At 42.2% G+C, this 7,206-nt stretch overlaps 1 non-coding gene across 1 annotated transcript; it reads left to right on the top strand.

Annotated features, from left to right (window-relative positions):
* On the top strand, positions 1-86 carry TRNAY-GUA (transfer RNA tyrosine (anticodon GUA)). The gene is given in 2 exon segments: positions 1-37; positions 51-86. It is a non-coding gene; the product is annotated as a tRNA-Tyr (tRNA).
* The last annotated feature ends 7,120 nt before the right edge of the window (positions 87-7,206 follow it).

The following is a 7,206-nucleotide window of genomic DNA, read 5'->3' as shown; positions in this document are numbered from 1 at the left end:
CCGACCTTAGCTCAGTTGGTAGAGCGGAGGACTGTAGTTTGAGCAGATCAATCCTTAGGTCGCTGGTTCGAATCCGGCAGGTCGGATATTTTTTGTTTTTAAACTAAAAGAGAAAACTCATGTTGTTTTATTACAAAAATATAAAGTCTGTGTGATCAAACTTTTTCAGGCCATTTTTTAAAGAGCAGACTTATATTATTTTCTTGTATATTTGTATATAAACAAACAGGTAAAGTCCGTGATCGAACTTTTTTTGGCCATTTTTTTAAGAGCAGACTCATTGAACTCATTGTAGTCACCAATACAGCGACGAACACATTCAGGGGCGTTTTCGACCTGTAGAAATATTAGGCCACCGGTCTCACTCTCTGATATCTTTTCTAATGGTCCAGGTTTAGGGGGGGGGGGGGAATAGTGGGGATGATCCCATAGGAAAGGGGAAAAATCAGGAGCACTGATTAAAAAGAAATACTTTGTATAGGAAAGCAGATCTCTCTCTATAGGCTGTTGGTAATGGAAGCATTGAGCTTTCGATAGACATGGGAAGCCCCAGCCACGGTAGTGATCACGTGTGTGGTCAGGTCGGGCCAGTGAGACGCGTGCGTCCGCGCGATTGTGGGACACGTTTATACATGCGTAAACATGTGTTATATTTTGCGTAAACAGGGCTCTGGCCTCGAAGTTTCACTTCACTATCTCTACATAGCTATCAGCTCTGCTCTGTATAAGACTCTGTAAAACAATGTTTTGTACTATTTATCGAGCATCCTTTCAAACCCTCCGGCTCCGCATGTTGCCTTCTTGTGTTGATACAATAGTGCCTAGGGGTGGATAAAAAATCCGATACTCATTACTTGAATCCGAACTATCTGAACTTGTATTTGATCTACCTGAACCTGAATTACCCAACAATAGTTCGAATCCTAGGTCTAAAAAACCAAAATTATATCGGATAAATCGGGTAATATGTCCTACCCAAACAATAGTTCGGATCCTAGGTTTAAAAAACCAAAATTATATTGTGTAAATCGGGTAATATGTATCAGTACCGAAATTACCTGATATTATATGTTATTTGTCCAAATCCCTAAGGTGTGTGAGCGTCTGGTATGGCATGGAAGACAAAAGTGGCTGGCTCTTACTACCTTGGTAAATGAATGATTAAAATCACTAATAGCATTTTCCGTTTCTGAGTGGTAAGGCGTTTTAATCATCAAAAGGGCTTGTAAATAAAAGGATTAAAGAATGATGAACGTGGAAGTCTTTGCCCTCTCGTAATTTTTCAGTGAGTCATCCAACCTTTATTCTCCATTACTTTTTCTAATATTCTTATAGTTAGCAATGGTTTTATGTGATGTTAAACAAATAAATCGCTAGTCTATTACAATATACTATCACACGCATTAATTGCCTATGGCCAATTTTCAGTATTTTAAGATGAAAATGTAGATAAGCTATGCCTCTCAATTAAGAAAAAAAAAGGAATTGACCTGTTTTAAGAAAAAACCGGATCCAAAACCTAACAAATACAAACTGGTAGCCCTTAATGGAGCAAACAAAGGACAGCTAACCCACCAACGTGACGTGGAAGAGCACACAAACTGCCATGAGTCATCGTTGTCAAGCATGATTGCAATGCAACCAGCAGCTCCGACTTACTATGGCAACCCCAGGCGATCTAAATGAAAACATACAGATCAAGTTGCCTTCGCTGTCGCCGCTGCCCTGACCCAAACCCTTCGAGTGGGGCATCGACACGCCGGCTACCGCAGCAACCGCAAAACTGCATCGGTCGCCACCCCCTCCATCCGGGCATATGGAACCGGATAGAAAAACTTTCCGCACGCACCACACAACCGCGAGCCGAAGTCGAAGCAGACTGTCGACGACGCCCCCGGCACTCTCGCAACCACCAAAGGATTGAATCAAATTAATTGTTGCCTATTGGTCTTGTGGGAGAATGTTGCATAGCTATAGAACAGATTTCTAACTAGTATAAGTTGTATGTTCATGATCAGACATGCAGGGTCTCTTACTTCCTCCTCCTGCACCTGGACTCGTTTCTATGAGCATACTGTTCCGTTCGTTGATCTATATAAGTGATGTGCTCGAATACACAATATGATGTTTTCGCTATACGGACGTCATTTTACGAGGTCAAACACATTAAGATATATAGTGTGAGGTGAAGGAAAGTAAGAGAGTGTTTGAATGCACTAGAACTAATAGTTAGTTAGCTAAAATTTGTTAGTGGAATTAGCTAGCTAACAAATAGCTACCTAACTATTAACTAATTTACCAAAATAAGTATTAGCTAAGGTGTTTGGATATCTCAACTACTTTTAGCCACAAACTATTAGCTCTACTGTATTCAAACGCCTCCTAAAAATAGTGGATGTGTTCAGTATTGATAAGATACAATAGTAGTAGAAAAGAGTTCAAAACCTGCGATGTGATTTAATTTTTACAAACGGATTCAGTTATCTGTCAATGATACTTCTAGTGGCAGTTTCTTAAGAAAACCACCAGTAAAAATCATATTTGTATAGACAGTTCGTTAAGAAAACCGTCTTACCATCACTAGAAATCGATTTCCATTGAGTGTTGGACCAGGAAATTTTATCAATTCTATTGAGTGTTGGACCACATCACAACTTTGCGTGTGTGCATGCGTGTACGTGTGTGTGATGTGTTGTAACTTCTAAGAAATATCTGGTGTATATATGTAAAAAATAAGAATTGTCAAGTGTTTACAGTAGCACTCAACAATTCATTGTTGGGTGTGCACTATGGGGTCATCTACGTTATTAAAACGTGAAGCCTTTTGGGCGCCTCTCCGCATTCGGCGTGTTCACGTCGATCTACTGCGCGACGCGTCGTCTTCCGTGGGTCCCAGCGTACACCAAATATTCTGTTCCGCTCGTGTCGCATTCCGTCAGTCCCAGCGTACACCAAGTGACCAAGAGGCAGCACATACGGTACTGAAAGTTGCCTAGAGGGGGGGTGAATAGGCAAGTTAAAACTTTTTCAACAAAAACTAGAAACAAACTAGGTAAAACCGTCCGATGTCAAAACCGGTGCAACCGGTTTGAACGAGCTCAACTAAAGAATGAGATATAAAACTGAATTGATCTCAAAATTCACCCAGTTAACTTTGGAAATGAGATGTTCTAAATGATCCACAGGGTTCAAAGTAGCAGATCTGAGAAGGGCACTTCTCAAAATCCACACAGCAAAAAGATATGAACAAATCTTCCAAGGAAGGGTGAGAGAACGAAGAACACGTATAAGCACAATGAACAAGACCACAAGAGACACAAGATTTATCCCGAGGTTCGGTCACACCACCAAGATGCCCTACTTCCTCGTTGAGGCGCCCACAAAGAGCCGGGTCTCTTTCAACCCTAATCCTCCCTTTGCCGACCACAAAGGTCAAGCCCACACACTAATCTTTGCTCAAACGAGCGGGTAATACAAACTTTCTTGTGGTCTTCCACAAGATTTGGAGACTCACAAGTGACACCTAGTCGTCTAGGAGCTAGAAGCTCCAAGAGTAATGAATCCACAAAGAACTCGATGTAGTACCAAAGCTCGAATCAAGAAGAAGAGCAAGAGAGATTTAGAGATGAAGCACAAAACTGCAGCTCTCAAGCTCACTCAAAGATTTCTCTCCAAAGATTTGAAGTGGGAGAGGCAAGAGATGTGTGTGAGAGAGAGGGAGGTGTTTCTTGGGTTAGAAATGGAGTTCAAATCGTGCTCCCTGCTGTAGGGTGAGAGGTAGGAGTGAGTATATATAGGTGGAGCTCAAAACTAGCCGTTTGGGCAGATTTTTCTGCCTGAGACCGGTTGAACCGCCTGTTGGGGACTTGTTCTCAAATGCTAGAAGCTAAGAACAAGGCAACATAGAAAATATTAATTGCTAAAGTCCTTCGTCCCTCGAAGCATTATTTCCCTTAGGATATAATGATTCTTGGACGAAGGTAATGAAGTGCGTACCTTCATAAATTTATTATACAGTGACAAAGGATAAAATGTAAAGAATATAAAAGGTAACATAAATAATTATATATTACTATCAGACATAGACATAAATATCTTTGAGTTACAAATGTACCTCCAACTGGAAGGAGATGACAATACAAGCGTGACGCAAAAAGCGAATGACAAGTCCACGTGAACAGTACGGAGGTACTGTTCTCTTATTTATAGGCACGGGACACAACCCATACAAAATTACATTCATGCCCTTTACACTTGATAATAATTCTATAGTAATCTGTCGAGGTTTGAATAGCCTTTTCATCTATAAGTCGGTTTCACTTTTTGCTACCGCGCCGAAGCTTTCCTGCTCACACCTTCGGCTCTGTATCAACCTTCGTATTACTCTGGTCTACTGTGATGCTGACTTGAATCCGAAGATACCTGTTCACACATTATACTCCAGAAATACTGTTAAATCCTGTTTTTGAGGACCTTCGGATGCCGAAGGTCCCCAACAGTAGCCCCTCGCAATATTAATTTGTTTAAAATAATAAATTTAGATTGCGACATGGACGAAGGCTTTACGCCGAAGGTCCAAAAAAACACCTTCCCTTTGCTAGAATAGCAACATTCACTGACAAGCGGGGTCTTTCAATTTTCAACGCACTTGGCGTATAAATACGGACATACCACAAACTCATTTGATACGCTCTCTGGCCAACTGCTCCCACTCACTCAATTTTTAGCTCTTGTGCACTAAGATTTGTTAAGCTTTTAGTTTTGAAGCTTCGGCTTTGAAAATAGTTTTTTAGCATCTCCGAAGATGTCCGAAGATAAGAAGACTGCTGCTGAGACGAAGCTGAGCCTCGACGAAGAGAAAAATTTGGGGTTTCTTATAGCGATGTCAAAGACCAACACAGAAAAAATCACCAAGGAGATTCTGGAAGGTTTGTCTGAGGATACTGGTGACAGTGACAGCTATGATGTGGACAGTGGTGGTGAAGACTCCGAAGATCGTCCCTGGCGACCAAGCCATTCAGTTTATGGTAAATCAACTATCAAAGAAAATCATCTTGTCAATATGAGAGGAAGGTATTTCCGGGATTTGTCCATTGTGAGGGCGGACGAAGGGGAAAAAACTTGCCCACATCCCGAAGAGAATGAAGTCGTAGTGTACCGAAGCTTTTTGAAAGCTGGACTGCGATTTCCCTTGAGCAGCTTCGCTGTGGAGGTGCTGAAAATATTCGAAATCTATCTCCATCAACTTACCCCCGAGGCAATTATAAAGCTGAATATCTTCGTGTGGGCCGTGAGAAGCCAAGGTCTGAAGCCTGATGCAAAAAGCTTCTGTAATATACACGAATTATCATACGAGACAAAACCTTGGGGTAAGGAACAGTATCACAATAATTTTGGCTGCTACAGTTTCGTTTCTCGGTCCGGGTCAAGCTGCACCGTGCCAACCTTTCGGAAGAGATGGCCCGGCGACTGGATGACATAATGGTTTTATGTGAAGAATGATCTGACAATACGAGAAGATATTAAAGGTATAATTATGCGTCCTATTTGGCAAAGCTTCGGCCTTCGGAGGCCGAAGGTTGAAATGAATGAAGCTGCCGAAGAATGCCAGAGGGCCTTCGGCGCAGTCTGCTCTTTCATTGGAACGAGAGACTTAGTACAAGAGCATATTGCCTTCAGGGTATGGCCGCTCGCAGAGAAATGGGAAATGCCACAAGAAACCGTAAAAGAGGCCGACGAAGGTGGACTTATCAGGTTGAAGTACACTTTTAAATTTGGAGATAAATTCGTTGAGCCAGATGATGACTGGCTAAAAAGCATTGAAAATTTAAGTGATGAACTGCTCGGGGCTTATTCAAAGGCCGAAGATACTGCAATGTCAGCAGCCTTCGGAGGCCGAAAAAAGAAGAGGCTGAATCGGGTATTTGATGCAATCGGGTTTGTCTACCCTGACTATTGCTATCCCATTCGAAGGCAGAAGAGAAAAAACACAACCTCTGCAAAAGAAGAAGCTGCAATTGCTCCTAGCGAGCCAGAACCGAAAAGAAAAAAGATAAAGGTCCTCACACATCGGCCGCGCTATATTGAACCAGCTTCGGTGCCTGAGTTTACCGGAGAAACTTCTTCGGCCACCGAAGCTGAAAAACCGACCGAGCCAACCTTGCTGCCGGAAGTCGCAGAAACGGCCGAAGTGCCAACAAAGATAGAATTGGAACAATCAAAGATTTTGTTATCAGAAACGAAAGAGAAGGCCGAAGCGCCGTCCACAGAAAAAATGGAAGAGGTAAAAGAAGCAACTGAGGGATCCAAAACATCAGAAGTTTTGAGTCCTGCAGCAAACATTGAGACAGTAAAAAATCAAAAAGTGCTAGCAGTGACTCCGAAAAGAAAGAGAATGGCTAATGTGCTAGATGTACTGGAAACGATCAAATCTTCAAACACACCTCCGAAGAAGGCTGCTGTCATTCCTGAAACAACAACTGAAATTTCTGGTTCTAAAGCTCCAGAGCAAGAGACTGAAGCCGAAGCTGGACCCTCAGAGCCCGCAAAGATAAAATCCTTGGAAAGTGAGGCAGAAAAAATAACAAAGCCAACTTTTGTTGAAGAAACCGGTGTTATTGCCCCCGAAGCATCCCTCAAAGTTCGTGATTATATTGTTCGTCATGCTTCGGGGAAAAAACTATCAGAAAAAGAAGAGCAAGAGGCCCAGCACTACTCCCAAAAACTGAAATATCCAAAGGGGGCGTTAATATTCAATGGCAGTGGAGAAGAAGACTTCTTGTATTGTCTCCCCGACAGCAAGGAGATTTCTGTCTGTCGGGAGATGAGCAAGAGCTTCGGATTCCCAACTTTAGAAGACGGGCTCTCGGTGCTGTCGAAGAACGATCTGGCCGACAGCCTGGCTTACAATAGCTTAAAGGTGCGACAAATGAAATCCTTGTATTTTTTGTTGAGTCCAAAATTTTTCGTTTGTTTAAACCTATTGATGCACACATATTTCTCTTTGCAGGGCCTGATACTTAGCAATGCCCTCAGGGCACAGAAAGATGCTGAAGACGAAGGGTGTTCTATAGCCCTGAGCAACCTTCGTTCCGAAGTTATTGAACTGAGGAACGAAGGTCTCGAAAAAGATAAAATATTACACTCATTGATAAATAAAATAAAGGAAGACGAAGCTGCTTTTAAAGGTCAAGCTGAAGCTCAGAA

Source organism: Zea mays, chromosome 10, assembly GCF_902167145.1.
Source record: "Zea mays cultivar B73 chromosome 10, Zm-B73-REFERENCE-NAM-5.0, whole genome shotgun sequence".
NCBI lineage: Eukaryota > Viridiplantae > Streptophyta > Magnoliopsida > Poales > Poaceae > Zea > Zea mays.
This window is presented reverse-complemented; position numbering and strand designations above follow the sequence as displayed.